The sequence below is a fragment of the Canis aureus genome, chromosome 3 (assembly GCF_053574225.1).
Source record: "Canis aureus isolate CA01 chromosome 3, VMU_Caureus_v.1.0, whole genome shotgun sequence".
NCBI lineage: Eukaryota > Metazoa > Chordata > Mammalia > Carnivora > Canidae > Canis > Canis aureus.
Window position 1 is genome coordinate 71,919,958 of NC_135613.1, and position 20,078 is coordinate 71,940,035.

Sequence of the window (20,078 nt, forward strand, 5' to 3'; positions counted from 1 at the left end):
ATCTAATAATCCCCAGTCAGAGTCAGGCTCCTCATTTGCCAGAAGAGACCGAGGACCATTCCCCCCACCCCACTTTTGGTGCAGCAGACCTTAATAAATAAGAGAACACAGAAAAACCCCCAGGTCCTCCACGCTTTTAATTTAGTCAGTATCTGTTTTCTAAGAACCTAGTGTGAGTTAGGCCCGCTGCTAAGTGCAGGAAAAGTGTTGAACAAGACACACAGAATCCTTATCTGTGGGGCTTCCACAATTTTGTGTGAGGGGCAGATATTAAATAAAAAGCTTCAGGCTAAACATGGTGGGTTGATATCTTTTTTTTTTTTTTTTTTATCACTCTTCCCTCCTGAAATCCCACTAATGTGAGATTCAAGTCACTAAAACCCACCAGGAAAAGGCAAGTGGAAAAGACAACAGCAGCACAGGACAAATGTCATCAAATTCAGGAGAGACAAAGCAAATGGAAGAGTGACAAAATGACTTAATAGAATGCAGGAAGCTTATATGGCCCCCACCTGCAGGGAGACATGGTGGGGGGAAGGAGGTGTGGCCTCTGAGGATCCCCTCTCAGGCCCCAGGAGCATCAGGCATGCCAGACTTCCAAAGGGGCTAAAATAGGGGCCCTGCTCAGACTTTCCTTCCCTCCCTGTGCAGTCAGGCTAGCACCCTTCTCCCAAACCAGGAGAGGAGTAAGCCATCCTCTGAAGAAATTGAACCAGAGAGCACCAGGCTCATTGACAGATGAACGTAAAGTATCAGCACTGAGCATAAAGCAGGTGTCTGGGGTAAATTCTGCATCCTGAACAGCCAAGATCCTCACCCTCCTTCCCCGAACGAGCTTTGATAATGACAAATGCCAGGAAAGCCCTGAACTCCCATCCCTGGTCCACCATCCCAGACCAGAGGCAGGAGAATTCTTCTCTGAAAAAGCTAAGTGGACCAAGGGGGTAAAAGGCAATACTGAGTGTCCTCCACAGAAAAAGCTAGCTCCCCATCCATTCCCTCTACAGTGAAGCCCACCAGCGTATGGGACCCAGATGAGACCAGAGAGCTGCCAATCAGGTTTGTCTAATGACCCATAATCTCCAGTATGGACAACTAAGGATCACCAGACATTCTGGGGAAGCCTCCACCATTAAGACCAGACAAGTAAATAGGAAGGGAGAAAAAAAGGGAACTCAGAGGAAACAGAGACAAGATCAGGAATAGAAGAAAACTTCAAAAATATATATCAATATTCTCAGAGGAATAAAAGCAGACCTCTCACCTAAAATATGAGGAGAAAGAGAGATGATAGCTAGATAGATGATAGATAGATAGATAGATGGATGGATGGAGGAAAGATAGAAGCATGTATAGATACTATGTATAAAACCAAAGTATAAGGGAGAGTTCTTGGCTATTAAAAATGATAGCAAAAATTCAGAATTCAATAAGAGGTCTGAAAGATAAAATAGAGGACATTTCCCCAAAAGTGGAATAGAAAAAAAGAGAATAAGAGAAAGACAGATAATGGGAGAGAAAATGAGAACACTAAGGATCAGTTCAGAAGGTCCCGCATTTGACCATTGGAGATTCTAGAAAGGTTTAGAGAAAATGGAGGGGATAATTATCAAAGAAATAATAGAAGAAAATTTCCCCGGACTGAGAGATGTTGGTTTCCAGACTGAAGGGTCATTAGAGGTCCAAGGCATATGATTGTGACGTTTCAGACACCAGAGATGAGAGGTTCCTAAAAGCTTCAAGAAAGGGAACAGCAGGGGAGCCACTCTCAAGAGATTGGAGGGCAGTCTCCCTGGGGGGGGGGGAAAACATAAAAGTAAGTTATAGATTATTTGATACACTTGCTCATGTGACAAATAATAGCAATAGAAGTTTCCCAGTTCTGTTGATTCATAAAGAAAAAATTATGAGAGGGGTATGGGAAAGCAAGCAAGCCGAAAATGAGGAAAAGCATAAAGTTGCACACGAAAGGAAACATAATCAGTGTTGAGTACAATACTGTCCCGGGAGCAAAGAGTTTTTACTTACTGTTGTGTAGGAAGAGTATTGATTTAATTTTTTAAAGTGTGATATAAGTATATTATGGGAACTGAAAGTTATGAGCTAAGACTTGTGCCATAATACGAAGTCACTAGACAAGGTCAAAAATTGTTCTGTCAAAAAACAGAGTGAGAGAAAGAGAGCAGGAGCTGCCTCGCCTGCCTTGTGTGGGTAGCAGTCAGCACTTACCAAGAAGGTGCGTAAGGAAACTCCCCTGGGCGGGCGGGGGCGGGGGCGGGGGCGACTTAAGCGCTGCCTCTCAGGGACTGTTTGGTTCCATAGTCGTATGCCTAGGTCTGAACTCATGGATTGGTACATGTCAGATGTGCACATTTCATTGCCTATAAAATTTATTTCAAAAGGAAGGAGAAAAAAAAAAGAAGAAGAAAAAGAACCACCAGCAAATATCGAACGTTAATGAGATGCTTGGTGAAGTGTTTAGGGGTGAAGTGTACTCACCACTGCAGCTCTCTTGGAAATGCACCAGAAGGTAAGATGGAATGATGGCTGGAGACAAGGACAGAAAATTAAAGTTATGTGACAGAACAGATATGACAAAATGTTAATTGTAGGGTCTGTTGGTGGGTTTATTGGGCATTCACCTTCCAACGTTTTTATACATTTGGAATTTTTTTATTATACAATGTGGGGAAAAAAAGTAGAAGCATGACTATGTTCCTTGGGTGAAGGGCTCTATACAGAAGGAGAAATGGCCAAGAGCTGAACGTGGTTATCTCTGGAGGGAGGAAGAGATGTGATCAGCGCCTGCTGCCTGCCATGAAATATCTCTCGACATTATATTTGATTTCTCAGTTCTGTGTATGTATTCCTTTGGTTTAAAAAGCCTAATTTAAAAAGGAAAAGAAGGGCCTTCTTTAATTGATAAGTATTTTTAAACATGAAAAGTGTTTGCAAAAATATGTATACGATTTCATAATCTGTGAAAGACGAGAGCAAGATGCCCAGAGGGAAGTGGGGTGTGCCTGGAGGCCGGGAGCTGGGGAGGGCCTGTCTGAGCCCCAGGAGGCGGGGTTTCAGGTAAAGGAAAGAATATCACAAAGGTCCAAGAAGGCCAGTGGTCCTTGGTGTAAGGGAGAAGGAGAAAGAGGATGAAAGGAGGAGGAGGAAGAGGGGAGGGGAGGAGGGGTGGGAGAAAGGAGGGGTGGGGAGTCAGGGGGAGGAGAGGAGGTGGAGGGGGAGAGGGTGGGGGTGAGGGAGAACAGGAGGAGGACAGCGAGGAAGGAGCTCCAGGTAGAAAGCCCCAGGTGACCAGCAGGACTCAAAGCAGAAGAGGATTCATAGGCTCTTTGATGAACTGTAATTGCTGCCTTTTTCGTCTCCCAACAGTTTTGCTCTGTTTTTATAATGTCTGTGCCATGGAATCTCAGGGAAGGTTTTCAGGCCTGAGTTCTGAAGGTTGGGGAGGAGGCAACAAGACCTCGGTCCTGGCACCTGGGGGCAAGGGCTCCCGGGCCAAGGTGGTCCATCTGGCCCCAGCCTCCCACCCACACCATCCCAGCCCTGGGGCCTCCTCCCACGTTTAACCTCCGAGATCCTGCTTTCAGTTAACATTAACCCAGACGAAAGGCACCTCCCACATCTCCCATGATGCAGACTCCACTGTCGCCGGGTGTTAGGCTCAGATTCCAGGGAAGTGTGTGCCCTTGCTCTTGAACCAGACCCAGGGTCCTCATCCCCAGCAGCGCTTGCTAGGCCCCCTTATGTCAGCCTGGACAGGATGATGCCCGGGTGGACACAGGGCATCCTGGTGAGACAGAGAGGAATTTAAAAGCAGGATGCAGAGAACTTGGGAAAAACTAGGCTGGGTCACCCTGCAAGAGCAGAATTTTCCCCTTGGACAGTGGAGGGGACTGGGGGAACTGGTGGCCCTTCTAGGAACAAGGAAACGCTGGAGACCGAGGCAGGGAGGCCGCTTGCCCCCTGGGAAAGGTGTCCGAGGGGACTGCCTGGTTGTTGGAAGAGCTTCAGCAGGAGCCCGGAGAGCAGGAGATGCCCGCAGTCCAGAGCCCAGCGTGAGAGACAGCCATGCATCTCTGGCTGGCAGGTGCCCGCCCCCGGTGACAGCGAATGGCACGGAGCAGGGACGCCCAGGGCTTTGGCACAGAGCCGGCAGCTGCCACCGCTGAGGTTTTTATGCTAATGCCACTTGTCAGGCCGTCAGCACTCAGGGCAGCTGGACTTGACAGGGAAGCAGCTGGGTCCCCTGGGTTTTGCTTCCCCTGAGCCCCGCCCAGGTCCTCAGAGATGTCCAGCACGATAAGAGGAGATCTCACCCTCCCCTAACGCCCACCCACTCTAAAGGGGGGCCCAATAGCAGAATGGATGGCACGACTGGATTTTCCCAGTGGGAAGGGGGCAGAGGATTCATTCTCCGTCAATTGTTCAGCCCCAGGGACCCTGGCTGGAGGAATCTGACAGGAGGCAACAAGTCATGGAGGGAAGAGCACGGGGCACAGGGGATGAAGACCTGGGTCCCAGCCTGCGTCCGTCTCTCACTGTGTGACTTGGGCTGAGTCGCCGTACCTCTGTGCTCCAGCATCCTCCTCTGTAAAACAGTAGTGATGGTGGCCATTTAGATGCACTCATCTATTTAGTGTATCTGCCCTGAATACTTCTCCTGTGCCAGGAGACCGTATTAAATGAGAAAAGGTGAATAAATACAGCCTCTCCCTCAGAGGCACTGGCATTCTGGTAGGAAGGATGGGACACTCCTCACATCTCAGTCTCCAGGACTTGGGCACAAGGTATGCAGGGGATCCCGGGTTAGGGTGTACCTCACAGGATGTGAGGCAGAAATGGAAACTATGACCTTCACCCCAGCACATGCCAGGGGCCTAACCTGGGCCAGAGATCTGCGAGATTCCTGGAAATTACTTTCGAAGCTGTGTGGCAGGCAGGATCTGCGGGCAAATGTGCTCTCTGCCCTTTTCCATGAGAGATTGGGAGCATAGGTGGGGTGAAGAAGCACTGGGCTTGGGAGTCTGGAGACCCGTTTCTAGTCCCCAGGAGCTGTGTGACCTTGGGCGAGGACTCTCCCTGTCTCCACCAAGTTTCCATTTTTCCTTTGGCCAAATGGGCCCCATCCATACTGAGAATTCGCTGCTTCTAAATGCAGAGCATGTTTGCTGAGCCTTTCCAGGAAGTCCTACTGGAGACGCTGCCTGGCTCCTAAGGGTGGAGCCAGCCAGTGTGTCACAGCAGGTGGAACCCCCCGAGGATGCCCAGTGGGTGCAAATGTGTGCTTACTCACCACCCGCTGGCCATCTACCAGCATTCCCCTAGACATGCGGGGGAGTTTCCTGTAATTGGTTTATGGACGGTTCTCTCAGCATTGTGTCTGGCCATAAAATATACACACTTAATAGTCTCCAAGGAACTGCCAGGCCTTCCAGCTATAACTCCGAGCCCCCAGCCCCTCCTGCCTGGCCTGACACCTTGTTTGGTGAATCTGATTTGATTTTGATCTTAAATCTGCTCTAAACGCCGCTGAGCAGTAGCCACAGGAAGGGTGGGAGTGGGGAAGGGGAGGATGATTGCTGAGAATTATGACCCAGGCCCATTAGGAAGGGATGACCGCTCTGCACAGTCTCTTCTAAATCACGCCTGAGAAGCATGTCACCGACTCCGGAGCAGGACTCTGGCTGGCTGGCAGAGACAGTGGCCGGGAGGGCGGAAGTATGGGACTGTCAGCCTGGACTACATTTCCTCTGTGCTCAGAGCCCCCAGCACCCCTCCTGGGCCTTCCCATGGCTGCTGTGTCCTGGACACTCTGCTTCTCAGTCTTTCCAGCAAATCCATTCCTCTTTTTGCAGGATTCCAAGTAGTTGGGGACGAAAAGGTAGTATGCTGTCGTGGGTGGGAAACTCATGGTGATGGAGATAAAAAGCACAAGGATGATAGTCCCTCCGTGCGATGATAAGAGCCACTTGGATGCTCCTGTGACCTCATCTTCTTTTCTCCTGCCATGAAGAAAGATAGGGAGTGGAGCAGCTGCTGGCTCCCTCACTCAGTAGACTGGGCCATCCCAGCTGCTGGCCAGAGTGGGGGGGGGGGGGGGTGCTCAGTCACGTCTGTTTGCAGAGAGTACAACATTGTGACTCCAGGAACCCATTCTGGCTTCCTAACTCCACTGTTAACATCTCCTCCCCATAATCCCTCCCTCCCTCCCTCCTCTGAGCGTTTGGGTCAAAAAAAGAGTGCAGTGGCTGAGAGCTCGAGCTCTGAAGTCCAACTATCTAGATTTCTAGATTCCACCACTGACTGTGTGACCTTAGACCATGACCTCACCTCTCTGTGCCTCAGTTTCCTCAACTAGAAATCTAGTACAAGGTAACGAGAGTGCATGCGTCTCAGGGTCAGTGTGAGAATTATACATATATGGCTCCCAGAGCAGACTCCCACATGCGTTAGCTGCTACTCCTCTTGTTAGCCTTCCTTGGGGTGGGTAGCTAGGGATGAGGGGCTCAGGAAGGGCACTGTATTTTCCCTTTCCAGTAGACCTTGTCCCCCCTATGTGTCCAAGACTATGAATGAATGAATGAATGAATGAATGAATGAATGAATGAATAGCACCAAGCATAGGAGTATGCGGGATGCAAGACCCCAAGTACTTACCTTCTAGTTGAGCAGCCAGGACAGCCATCCCAGGGAGAATGCTCCATGGGCCAGTCTAGCAGCTGGAACTCAGAGGTGGATCGTAGAAGGCCATCAGCACCTGGAGTTCTGGGAGGGAAAGACCAGCTGTCTGAGCTTAGGGAGACCCCAGATACCCCCAAACAGTCCTGCCCTCTAGTGAATATCTATGGGATTGAGGCCCGAAGGGATGGTATGCAAGAGAGTATAGGGGCCACAATTCACTGGATTTACCCTCAATTAACTCTCCCAAGCTTTGATGCATGGTTAAGATTTCCCAGGTGACTTTGGTCCCAGAGTATGAACCAAAGGATTTTTTTACTGTTCGTGGCCGGTGGTCTGAAAGTCACAAAGCCAGGGTGCCTGGGTGGCTCATTTGGTTAAGTGATTGCTTTCGGCTCAAATCATGATCTCAGGGTCTTGGGATCCAGCCCTGTGTCAGGCTCCTTGCACAGTGGGGAGTTGGCTTCTCCCTCTCCTTCTCTTCTCTCTCTCTCTCTCTCTCAAATACATAAATAAAATCTTAAAACGAAAAAAAAAAAAAAGAAAAAGCCACAAAGTCATGATTTTTTTTTCCCCTTAGAACTAGAGCGGCTTTAGGAACGAACATTTTTACCAGTGATTTTATAGAGGGGAAGCTAAAGGTCAGAGAGTCGAAATGGCTTTCCTAAGTCTGCCGAGCTTCTCTCCCCAGTGTGTCCCTTTATTGCTTGTCACTGACTCTCCATCCTCACCACTGGTAGAGAGGAACAGAAATCACTTTTCCAGTTTGAGGGAATTCAAAGTAAGAGCTAAGACCCGGACTGGTGAAGGGGCCCACCTGAAGCCCCCCTGCAGGTCAGCAACAGAACCGGTCAACCCGGGGCCTCTGACCCCAGTCCAGAACTTTTCCCCAAAGTTAGCTGCTACCCTTCCTGCCCACCTCCCCTCCCTGCACACCCCAACTGGCCCACTGTCCAGACACCCTGATCCTCTGCAACTGGAGCCTCCGGGGGCAGAGATGCTCCTCCTCGGCAGTGATGCTCCTGCTCGGGATGGAGGGGAGCCTTCCCCCTGCATGGAGCACCTGGTGGGGAAGCTGGCCTTCCAAACCACCCTTTGTCATCTGCTCCTCTAAAGCAGAACACACTGCACGCAGCCTGAGAAGGAGCCCTGAGTGCCAGGGAGGCTCCAAGTCGGTATCAAGAGGATTTTCATAAACACAACTGTCTGTGTCTGGGCAGCCATGTGGAAAGTTGCAATATAACCCACTGATGTCATGTGGCAGGGGAAACAAGATTTCCAGAGGCAGCCGTGCTGCTCTTTCCAACCTCCGCGTGGAGCAGAATCCCAGACAGGCTTTTGAAAGAAAAGGAAGGGAGAAAAAAAATCTGCAACAAATTGCAAAACAAAACCCTGGTTTCAAGGTCCACGAGGAAGGGCAGCAGGGAAAGGGGTTGGGGAGAGTCTGGAGTCAGGGGGAAGCATGCCGGGCTGTGGGTCACCCTGAGGGCTCTGTTCTGTGGGAAGGTGTGGGCAGCCTCCCAAAGACACTGGTGTGCATGGACCTCCCTCCGCCGTCCATCACCTCAGATCCCTGGACCTCAGAATCACCTGTTTCTCTCCCCTTGAGTGGACTACACTGAGCCTCCTCCAGACCCTCTCCTGGTTTTTAAAACCTCCAGATTTCAGACTCCTGGCACACCATTCCACCACCAGTTCTGAGATCGTGTCTAAAGTCTAACTCACATTCAGGCTGCTGCGGTTTCAACATGGTCCTAGTCCCACACTGGGGTGGTAGGGGGACAGGGTGTCCTTCCTTCTCTGCTGGTGTCTCACAAAATGTTACCTCGCTCCTCCACTGGCTCTGATGGCTGGCACACCTTGGCCACGTCAATTCACCTGCCTACTCTGGGCTTTTCTTATTTCCACCATGGGGTGCAGGCAGGATATGGTATTCAGGGCTCCTTTTAGTTCAAAAAGTCTATCCTTTTATGACTATTTACACATAAGGAGTAGCAGAGTGGTGTAGATTACATAAAGGATATTGCATGGTTTTATGAGTACTTCTGGGGATCTTCTTCAAATTATAAAGTAATCATTCTAATGGCAGAAAACTTGAAAACCAAGATTAAGCATTAAACAAACAAACAAACAAACAAACAAACACCTGTTTCTCAAATACCACCCAGATATAATCCCTCTTAACTTTTGGAATGTGTTTTTCTAGTCTTGCATATCCATATATTTTTAAGTAGAAATATTATACTATAATAAGATTCTACAGTCTGTAATCATTTTGGAATACACCATACAGGTTTTTTCTTGTATGGATATTCTCCCGCAACATGGCATTTTCTTAACATTTATTCTTTTTTCTCATGATTTTTAATATTCAGGAAAATTGCAAATGAGGAAACACAAATGGCCAGAACCTATGAAAAATACTTTGCCTCGAGAATAATCAAAGGAAAGCAACATGATGTTATTTTCACATATCAGGTTAGTATAGTTTTTTTTTGTTTTTTTTTTAAGCTGACACTAGGTTCAGGTTCTTTACCTGGATGAAGAAATGGAGAATCTTTTATATGGCTGAAGGCTGGGAATCTATCTATCTGGAAGAGTTTTTTTTTGTATCAAGATATGAAATGTGTACGATTGTTGACTTGCCAGTTCTATTTCTGGGAATTGACCCTGTGAGAGTAACCACCTAAGCATGAAAAGATAGAAGTACGAGGATGTTTGCTGAAGCGTTGTTTATAAAAGCAAAATTTTCGTGACAACCTAAGTTTCGGGCAGTAGCAAGATGCTTAAGATAAGCATGAGATCTACGAAATGGGAAAATAGTATGCAGTCATTAAAAATGATAATGTAGCTCTATGTGTATTGACTGGGAAAGATGTCTTGGGAATTTTGTAGAGTGAAAAAAAATCAGATAACAGAACAGCCTACAAAGTCTGAGCCCATCAGTGTAAATTTATATGCACAAATCTGTATGTGTGTCTTAGATAACGAAATGCCCCAAGCACTGCCGGCTTCAGATAGGAGAGGCTTAAGGGTGGCAGTCTGGTTGAGGGTGGGGCGAGGAGAGGATTAAGGACTCACTTTGAAACTGCATTTGCCAACTAGCCATCAAGTTTTCGTGTGTGTGTGTGTGTGTGTGTGTGTGTTTTCTTAGAATGTACATTCATTTGGTATTGCAGAGAGGGACGCTGATATGGAGATTAGGAGCACCTCCATCTGCCGACAGGTGTTGCCCAAAATATTAGCAGTGATTATCTCTTGAAGGTGGGATTCAGTATGCCTTAATATCTTCTTTGAGTTTTTAGTATTATTTAAATACTTTTTAAAAAGGATTTTGCAGTATTTGCTGTAGGGAAGGCTCACAAGTGCTGTTTTCTTTCTTTCTTTCCCTTTCTTTCTTTCTTTCTTTCTTTCTTTCTTTCTTTCTTTCTTTCTTTCTTTCTTTCTTTCTTTCATAATATCCCGAGAGCTCAGATTTCTGTGTCCCCTGTATGCAATCTTAACTTCTCTCACCTTGCTCTTGCCCTTCCTCCAAGAACCCCAGTCACCTCCTGCCAAATTTGGGGTATCTTGGTAGGTGCAAGCCTGTGGGCAAGCTCCAGGCTCACAGTCTACCTGCTTAGAACTCCTGCACAGTCTGCCTCTCCCCCACCACCGGCAGAAGGATGGTGTTCACACATTTCCATCCAGGCTGAGCAGGGACACATTTGACCTTTGTCCCTTGCCTTCCTCTGCCATCCTTTTCTTAGACTTGTCTCTTAGGTTCTGATTCGACCAGAGGGCACTCACTGGATGTGGAAACTCCTGCCATTGCCTCCACTCCTACCTTCATATCCTATTCTGACAATACCCAACTTGGCATCTGACCTTGCTGTCTTTCATTTTTCACTTTGCTGCTGCTGGGCAGTTTCAAGTCATCCCCACCGTGCCAAGTGTGACAGAGCTCTATCCCACTGAGAGAACTGTTTTCAACAGTTCAAAAAACACCTACTGTGTGCTCCTTATGTGCTCAAGCCCCGGGCTGGTTCTTCTGGGCACAGAAACTGTGAGTATAGGTCTCTACTCTAGAGGGAGCCACAGGGCCTCTGATAGCAGCTGACATTGAAAGTCTGTAACTGCCAGGCATTGTTCTAGATGCTTTACATGTGTTATCTCATTTAACCCTCGCTATAACCCTGTGAGGTACTATTATTATATCCATTTTATAGAGAAGGAAACTGAGGCATAACTTCCCAAAGTCACAGAGAATTGAGTAGTAACCCAACTCCAGAGGTATATCAGTCGTAAACACCATGTGCTAGAAAAGAAGGGAGGCCACTTGCTCAGTGCTGTGGAGACATTTTTAGAAAGACTTCAGGAGTTCAGCAAAAGTGAGTCATGCATTCTTTTCGCTCTCAAACTCTTGACCTGCATGAGACTCAGGCAGGTGACCAGCTTCCTCTTTGCTGCCCACCTAAACAAACTTTTGCTTTTATCTCTGCCCTGGTGTGACACATCGTCTGTGACTTAGACTCAGCATCACTCTGAGTGACTGGCCTCCAGCCCCCTGTCCACCTAGCTGCACATGCATCTGAGATCCCACATCATCTGAGATCCAGCCTGCCAAGCACCCCAGAGCTCTCCTGCTTGGGTCTGGGTTTCTGCCCAATGAGCCATGAGCCCTCCCACCCTCCCACTGGAGAAGGAATGGTGAAAATTGCTCCACATCCCTTTTGCTTCCATATGTAGGCCATGTTTTCTGCAATAAAGATGTTCCAGAAAAGTTTGTCCAAACTAAATGTTTGTAAATTGAATATATTAGAATAATTAGCTAATGATACAGTAGCATCAGCTTGCATTGAGTCCTCACTACGTGCCGGGTTCTTTGCTTGTAATATCCCTTTAATTCTTAGAACACATCTAGAAGATGGGTACCATGTTCCCTATCCTGATACAACCAAGCCCAGAGAAGTTAGTTGACTTGTAAGCTAGTAGGTGGCAGAGCTGACCCCTGGCCTGGCACACGGTCTACACCGTCACTCTGCTTTATCTAGTCAAAGGAGTGTTCAGTGAATTCTTAGGCAAACAGTCTCTTAGAGAAATGAATCTATGAGCCCTGCAGGTGCATCCCCCAGCAGGGACTGTAGAAGGTTCTCCCACTGTCCCCCCGAAGGGGGAGCTCTGCAGCTGCCCCACCTCCACCCCAAAGCACAGGTATGTGAGCATACACACGGTGCGCATACACACGGTGTGCACACACACACCCACACGCACACACACACACACGTGTGGCTCCTGGTCCAGCCCATGACTGCCTCCTTTGACCAGCCAGCTGCCTGGGAACACAGGACTGAGCCACCAGGAGCCAGGGCAGTCGAGAGCAAGAAAGCTGAATAAAAGCAGCTAATACTATATCTATGATATGCAGCTTTGGTTGTAATAAACACGGCAGCTGAATATTCCCGCAGGGACTTCCTAATGGAGGAGATGGATACACTCCAGAGCAACCCCAGGGGTTTTACACGCAGCTCTGACTAAACTCCCTATAAAATCAATCCCGCCTTTTCACCAGTTGTGACAGGGTGTTCTAATATTAATCCACTCTCCTTGTCAGTCAGCTCCCCCAACAAAGGCTTTAATGATCTTTAACCAGGCATAATAAACACTACACATTCAAGCACAGAACGCCTGGACCCAGGGAGCCCCTGCACCTTACGAGACAATGAACCTGGGGTTAAGGGAGACGAGGGTGACCCCCTCAGGCCCCCTGAGCCACCCCCTCTCTCCCTGCAGAGAGGGGCAGGGAGGGCAGCCTCACGGGGGCAGGGGTAGTCAGCCAGCTGGGGCTAGCTGGGGGGTGAAGGGATGCAGGCCCGGCTCTAGTCAGACAGCCCCCTGGTTGCTGATTGTTCCAGGCAGCCCTGTTTCTACAGCCCTGCTTACCCCTTCTTCTGGGGGCAGCTCCCTTCTCCCCGGAGGAAGGTGGGCATGGGTGGAGGGTCTCCGCAGCCAGGGGAAGGAATGCAGAGACCTAGACTTTGGCCTTTGTGCTGGGCCCTCCCAGCATCCCCAAACCCAGTCTGCCCAGACTTTGCACACTCCTGCTTTTCCACCTACCCCTCTCCTGCTCTTCCACTTACCCTCTCCTGCTCCATCCCGCCCTGGATCCTTCCCTGGACCCTCCAGGCCAGTAGCGACCCCAGACGGGTGGACCTGGGACCAGAAGAGTGGCGGTGGCGGGGTGGGGGGGGTGGTGGTGCTGGGGTAGATGGACAACACATAGTGACAGGACCAGAGGTCTGGGCCCAGGGGTAAGGAAATGTATGGGTGGATGATGGCGGTCTACACCACAGAAGCCTCCGTCCTTCTACTTCTAACCCACCCCTGAGTCTTCAAGGCTGTGTGGTGTTTATGGGAGCCAAGCAGGGGCCCCGCACTGGCTCTGGGGCAGCTCCGAGGCCTCCTCTCTCATACAGGAGCCTGTTTGAGAGGCAGCAAGGTAAACTGCCTGGCAGCCTCGGCCTGAACCTCCCGGCAAACTCCCTCGAGCGACAGCAAGTCAGAGCCCAGAGTTTGGCCTCTGACTCCAGAAAACTACCCTAACTGACCTGAGATGGTGAATGCAGCCAATTGGCTGCTGCTGCCCACTGAGGGGCCGCTCTGCGGGACTCACCGCCCACCACACTCCCCTGCAGCTTCCCCTCACCCATTCACCCCCTACCCCCTCACCCCACCAGCCGTGCAGCTTCCCCATAGCTCTGGGGGCTCCCAGAGAGCAGGGTAAAGCTTGGGGAGCAGAGGCCTGCCTTCACTGTTGCAACAGAACCTGGTTACGTGCTTTTTCATGTTACCGACAAACATACTTAAGAAAAATAGGGATGTTGTAAAACCATAGAAGGGGAGACTTGCATCCACCACCGGTAACATTTGCATGCACCGCCTTCCAGCTTGGCCTTGGTCTTATACCAGACCTGTAAGTGTTCTCTTGCCCTGCATCGGGAGAGGGGAGGGATTCTAGCGCACGATTTATTGGGTGATCAGGGCGCCCGCCTTAACATTGTGCCTCCACTTTCTCAGTTATAAAAAGGAGACCGTAATAGCACTGACCTCACAGGGTGGTGAGAAGGGGGAAATGATTTTATACATGCAAAGTACTTAGAAAAGTGCCTGGCGTGGCATCCACGTGAACTGAATGCGGTGGTGGCCTCACTGATAGCATTAGTAGGAGTATTGTCACGTGTTATTATTGGCACTATCTTCCCCGTGGGGAAAGAGGAGTCGGCATGGCCATCCCCACCCCCCTGCCCCCCGCAGCTCAGCTTCTGTGGGGCTGTCCAAGCACCTAGCTGTGTAACCAGTGGGCAGGACAGGGCCCAGCAGGGAAAAAAGAAAGCCAAACGGGGCTCATCCAGGGCTCTGTCTTTGCCAGAGTGAAAGGGAAGATGCACAGCTACCTCATCTAGTGTGGGATCTTGTGGCCCGTGTAGCTCCGCTCTGGTGCCTGTGCCAGGCTGCTGCTCCCTCTCCCCTTCGCCCCGGCGGGGACCATTAATGCAACCCCATACCCTTTCGCCCCAGCCTAGGAGAGTGAGCGCCTCATGTCCCTCATCCCCGGCCCAGGTGCCTATTTGCCTGCCCTCTTAGAGCCCTTAGAACTTTCCAAGACCAGTCGCATACCAGAACGTCCCTGGAAAGAACCCCAGAGATCCTCTAACAGCTCGTGACAGCTCTAACAGCTCAGATTTATTCAGTGCTTACTATGTGTCAAGCCCTTTGCTAAAAGCTTTCCATATATTATCTCATTTAAGCCTCACAACAGGACCATGAGGTAAGAACCATCGTTGTCTCCACTTTATGGATGAGGCCGCGGCTTGGAGAGATTGAGTCGTCTGCCTGCAGATTGATGTCCCGCTCCATCTGTCAGCAGGGTGACTTGAATTGAACTATGGAGAGACGGCCCTTTGTTCTGGAGAAACATCACTATAGACCTGTTCGTTTTCCACAGCTATTCTTCTAAGGGGACACCGGATGCCGTTGTTAACTTGAATGCTGATGAATAAAGTATTTATTTTGATCATGTAAGCTGGGTGTATTCTCTTATCTGTGACATGAAACTAAAAGGCCAATGAGTCGGAGAAACTGAGTCAGACTTACCCAGAAAGGGTAAGTCTTTTTCCATGGGCACACAGCTAGAAAGTCATGGACTTAGAACTAGAATCCAAGACTCCTCAGTCTCAAGTTCTTTTTCTTTTTTTTTTTTAAGATTTTATTGATTTATTCATGAGAGAGACAGAGCGAAAGAGAGAGAGGCAGAGTCACAGGCAGAGGGAGAAGCAGGCTCCATGCAGGGAGCCCGATGTGGGACTCTATCCCAGGTCTTCAGGATCAGGCCCTGGGCTGAAGGCGGTGCTAAACCGCTGAGCCACCCGGGCTGCCCTGGAGTTCTTTCTAGCACGTCCTGCTCGTCACCTTCCCAACGGCCCTTGGTCGAGCCCAGAGACCACGTCCCATATCTCTGGTACAGCCCGCAAGGCACCCAGAGCGGCCCCTGTACACAGGGAGGTGCTCACTCAATCCCTGACACCATGCTGGTGTTAACTCTCTGCAGGTGAGGTAGCAGCACACTGAAATGTGGCTCCAACCTTTGCTGATACCCGGCTGAGGCTCATTCATTCACAAATGGAAATGAGCTTAGGCAGAGGCTGCTTACATCACTGACCTAGCACCCTAGGGAGCCTAGCACCCTAACTCTGACAACACAGCACAGCCTCAGCCCAAGACAGGGTCCCTAGAGAAGCGAGCATCGAATAGAAGATTCCGGTGGGGGGATGGGGTAGCTGGGTGACAGGCACTGAGGAGGGCACTTGATGGGATGAGCACTGGGTGTTATACAATATGTTGGCAAATTGAATTTAAAATTTTTTAAAAGTTTAAAAAAAAGAATCTGAGAGAGGCAGAGTTGATTGGGGTTATTGCGATGCTGATGCTTGGGTTCCTTGGGATCCTGCCTAATTTCTCTCTTCCCAGGTTGATGACTCCCCTCTAGATGGGAGGCAGGCAGGGTGGGCCAGCCTCCTCCAGCAGCGGCAAGTCTGGGTGGTGGTAACTGTGCATCTTTTATTGAGTTAGCGGGTTAATGGGTAGGTAAAACACACACCACTTGTCAGCCTGTTGGCCGCTGCCACAGCCACACCACTCTCCCGCCTCGGGCTCAACTAAATTGCTCCTCGGCTTGCTGTCTTCCTCCTTCTCCCTTTCCTGGTGTTTTTTTGTTTTTGTTTTTTATCACCCCAATCTGTATATCCCCCTCCCCCTCCTTGCACCGCCCCAAACAGCTAAAGGGTCCATAGGAACATTATTATTTATTTATTTATTTATTTATTTATTTATTTATTTATTTTTAATCATTTTCCTGGGCAGCCAGTTCCTGAGAAGCCTGAGCCTTGACGGCTCAGCTGCCTCTGCCAAGTTAATGTTTTGTCATCTGTCCCTTCCCGGGACACTCACAATCAAGGACAGTGACAGCCCAGAGAGAGCTTCAGTCCAACAAAGGAAGAGGCACGTGGCCGAGAGCACTTGCCGGATGCCCGACACCAATGTCGGCTGTGCACACATGTTCAACTGCCCACCAGGGCAGGCTCACTGCCAGCGCCACCCTTGGCAGGCAACGAGCGCGCATACCCCCACCTACCCACACTTCCCAAGTCCCACGCCTGCATGCACATACTCAGCAACCCACATCTGCATGTTCAGACCCCACCATACAAACATTCTCAAAAAGTCCACATTTCAGGTGGTACTCATGAGGATTTACACTTGAAAGAGTGCATGCGCACCCTGTAAGGTACCTCTCTCGCTGTATCTCCCCAAGGTGCATGCTCCAGCCTGCACATACGCTCCTCATGTGTACATACTCTTAACAGCATAGGTCTTCACGCACACTCCTACATCAGCACACCCCTAACTGTCCACGTGTACATTCATCCCCGTAGACACATCATCAAAAGGCCATTATTCACGTACAGCCCCAGGTAGATGCATCCTGAGTACTGATGTTAGTCATAATCCTACAGGTATCCTCACAAATGTCTATTTCTGCATGCACACCCCCTAACCATTTACAGACACTCCCATGAGCTGAATGCTCCTTGCACGCTTCCAATGTGTATGCACCTTTCACAGGGCACATCTGCATACACACACTGCAGAATCGCCCAGCCTCAGCAGCCTGCATCTGCAGTGTACACTTCTGCATATACATTTACCATAGGCAGGCCATGTCCGCATGTGCATGCCCTACATACACACTTCCTGGGCAGATCCCCAAACCTCAGATCTGTGGCAGAGTCATATAAACCAACACCCCTAGCAGCCGCTCTGTAGGTCAGCCTCTACTATATATTTCAGATTTATGTGCAAACGCTTCGTGTACACACAAACTTTATCCCATTCTACATGCTCATATCCCATGCATATAAAACCTCAGCCCTGATTTGCATCCCCACAATATTTCACTGTCTGTATGTTCACATCATCTGTACCCACAGAAGACCCCGAGTCTGCCCATACTCATACTCTGACATCTTCTGTCTGCATGCACATCTCAAATGCACTCCCCTGAACGCCCTGTTCTACATGCACGTGTGCCCTGCAGTAATTCCTATCTGCTTACATAGTCCCCAGTACATGTATAGGGGACTTTCCACATGCAAAGGCAGCCATGGCCATTGTCGTATGCAAAGGCAGCCATGTACAACTCTCTGGAACACCCTATGGCTGTGTCAAATGCCCACCATCAGTTCAATTTAATTACGACTCAACTAAACTATTGGGCCTGGAGCAGACTCTGTGTTAAGTGCTGGAAATATGGAGATGGAAAAGAACAGGGCCTTACCCTCAAGGAGCTCTGTGTCTGGAAAGAGAAATGGACAAGATGGCAAACAGTTATAACAAAGAACAAAGGTTAGTTCAGTATTAGAAGTATGCACACACACAAGGACAGGAACATTCTACATGCACACAGATGCACAAATGGGCACATTCATACATATCCCTTCTGTGCCCATTCCTCATAATTTTAACCATCACCAGTCACTTCAATTAGGCATAGGGCCTTAAGAAGCCCTCTGTCGGGCTCCTCCCTCCTGCTAAAGCTGCTGTCAGGGTGAAAATGTTCTTCTATGAGCACTGTCAATGCTTGGACTGGTTCTCCTCACTTGGCCTGCTCACAGAGTACCTAGTCTATCAGTGAAGAGTCTTGGGTACACGGAGTGTTCTCTCCAACAATGGCCCAACTTCACTCTCAGCCTGACCTCAGACAAGCCACAGGCCTTGCAGTTACCCTCCCCACTCTTTGCCTTCTACAGAGGCTACTGTTGCCATGACAAGCCCAAGGGATCTTTCCTGCTCACTCTTTCTTGCTAGGGTAGTCGGCCCTAGCAGCTCTCTAAGTTTATTTTTAAAAGCTGATCCAGGGATCCCTGGGTGGCGCAGCGGTTTAGCGCCTGCCTTTGGCCCAGGGCGCGATCCTGGAGACCCGGGATCAAGTCCCACGTCGGGCTCCTGGTGCATGGAGCCTGCTCCTCCCTCTGCCTGTGTCTCTGCCTCTCTCTCTCTCTCTCTCTCTCTGTGTAACTATCATAAATTAAAAAAAAAAAAAAAAAGCTGATCCAATTCCATTCTGAATTCCTAGAATTTTAGTGTCTAGAGTAAAAATGGTCAAGAAACTATGCCTCACAGGCCAAATCCGGCCCACTACCTGTTTTTGTAAATAAAACTTTATTGAAACATAGTCACATCCATTTGTTTAAATATTGTCTATGGTTGCTGTGGGGCTGTCACCACAGATTTCAATAGGAGACTGAGACTATGGCTACTTGAACTTAAATATTCAATATCTGGCACTATACACAAAAAATTGGCCAACTTGGCATCAAGCATGGAGGTGGTAGTCCTGCTCTGGTCTTCTCTGATTAAACAACATGATATATATTAAGAAGTAAATAGAGAAGCTTCAGAATGCAAAGGGAGAAGACATGGAAAGGAAAGTGATCCACACCACTTCCCACAGATACTGATTGAGTGTCTCTCACCCACTGACACTCTGCTGGGCACCAGGTTACAGCAATGACTAGAACACAGTTCCTGTTCTTCTGAGCTAAACAAGCCTAATGGAGGACGTTAAACCACAGCTCACCCAAGGACTGCAGAGTGAGCATTGTGATAAATACTGAGAAGAGATAAAAATGGGGAGTGTTGAAGCTAGGAAAACAAGCTTAGAAGTGCTTGGACAGGTGGGCTCAAATATGTGAGGGAATGACATGGCAGAAAGATTGGACAAGCTCTCTGGACCTTCCAAAGTGGGACCTTGGGCCAGGAATCACAAGACATAGAAAGATTCTGTCTCAATGATTTGAGGAGCTTTTAACCCTCAGCACTGCCCTACCACAGGTTTTGTACCACAGAAGCTTGTGCACTTCATATCAATGAAGGAACACTATTTGGGGGGATGAATAGAGGGGACTGATGCTTGGGGTTGGCCTACATGACTTCTGAGCCCAAGGGTAAGTCTCACCACACCTTCTCAAAATGACACATTAGACTAAGCTTTGCTAACATTCCCTTCCCCTTCCCAGCATCCTCTGCTCCCCAGTGATAGACATAAGGGATGGTAACCTCTCCCAACCTGGCCCTTGGGTGGGCCATGAACAGTTCCTGCCACAGGGTGCTGTGAGGGTGTCCACAACTCCTCTGGTCATTATGCATTCATGCTTAAACTCATTAAAAATTAGTTTCCATACCATTTCTCAGCTTCTCGGAAGATCCTGAGAACCTCCTCCTCCCTTCTCATCATGCTGGACCCACCCTTCTTCCACTTGCTCTCTTCTCCCAAGCTCCAAACTTTTCCATCTCTTTTTTGAGTCTTCCAGCCCCTCTCCTCACCAGTCCCTCAGATGGTGTCCAAGGGGCCATGCATGATCCTCTCGTGCAGAAGGTTCAAAGGAGGATGTCAAAGTTTGGCCTCACCCTTAATCCAGGATTCGTGGTGCCCACTCCTTGTTCATTCCATCCCACCAAGGGCTTATTTCCCAGCTCTGGACATCAAAGACACAGATAAGAGCAAGAGAGATGAGAAGCTGGCAGCAAGAAAGAAGGCAGGATCAGGGGAAAGAAAGGAAGCAAGCAAAATGCAAGACAAAATAAAAGGGCAAATGGGGAGAGCCTTAGGAACTCTAGTTTTAAGTGGTCTGATAATTAAATGAAAAGTATTTGATGGGGGAGCCCACCTTTCAAAATCCCCACCAATGGGGAAGCGTATGAAAACCCGAATAGCAAATATTTACTTGCAATTAACACACAACAGATCCCATCAAGCGTCCTTGGGGCTGTTTCTGGAGTCTTAC

The 20,078-nt window shown here is 49.0% G+C and overlaps 1 long non-coding RNA gene across 1 annotated transcript in view; it reads right to left on the reverse strand.

Moving 5' to 3' along the window:
- Positions 1–299: 299 nt before the first annotated feature.
- LOC144311308 (uncharacterized) overlaps positions 300–20,078 on the reverse strand; it is a 205,647-nt gene continuing 185,868 nt past the window's right edge. The window contains exons 3-4 of the long non-coding RNA XR_013376877.1: positions 6,676–6,783; positions 300–6,020 (exon numbers count right to left, since the gene is read on the reverse strand). This is a non-coding gene — a long non-coding RNA (uncharacterized LOC144311308). The remainder of the gene's footprint in view (positions 6,021–6,675; positions 6,784–20,078) is intronic.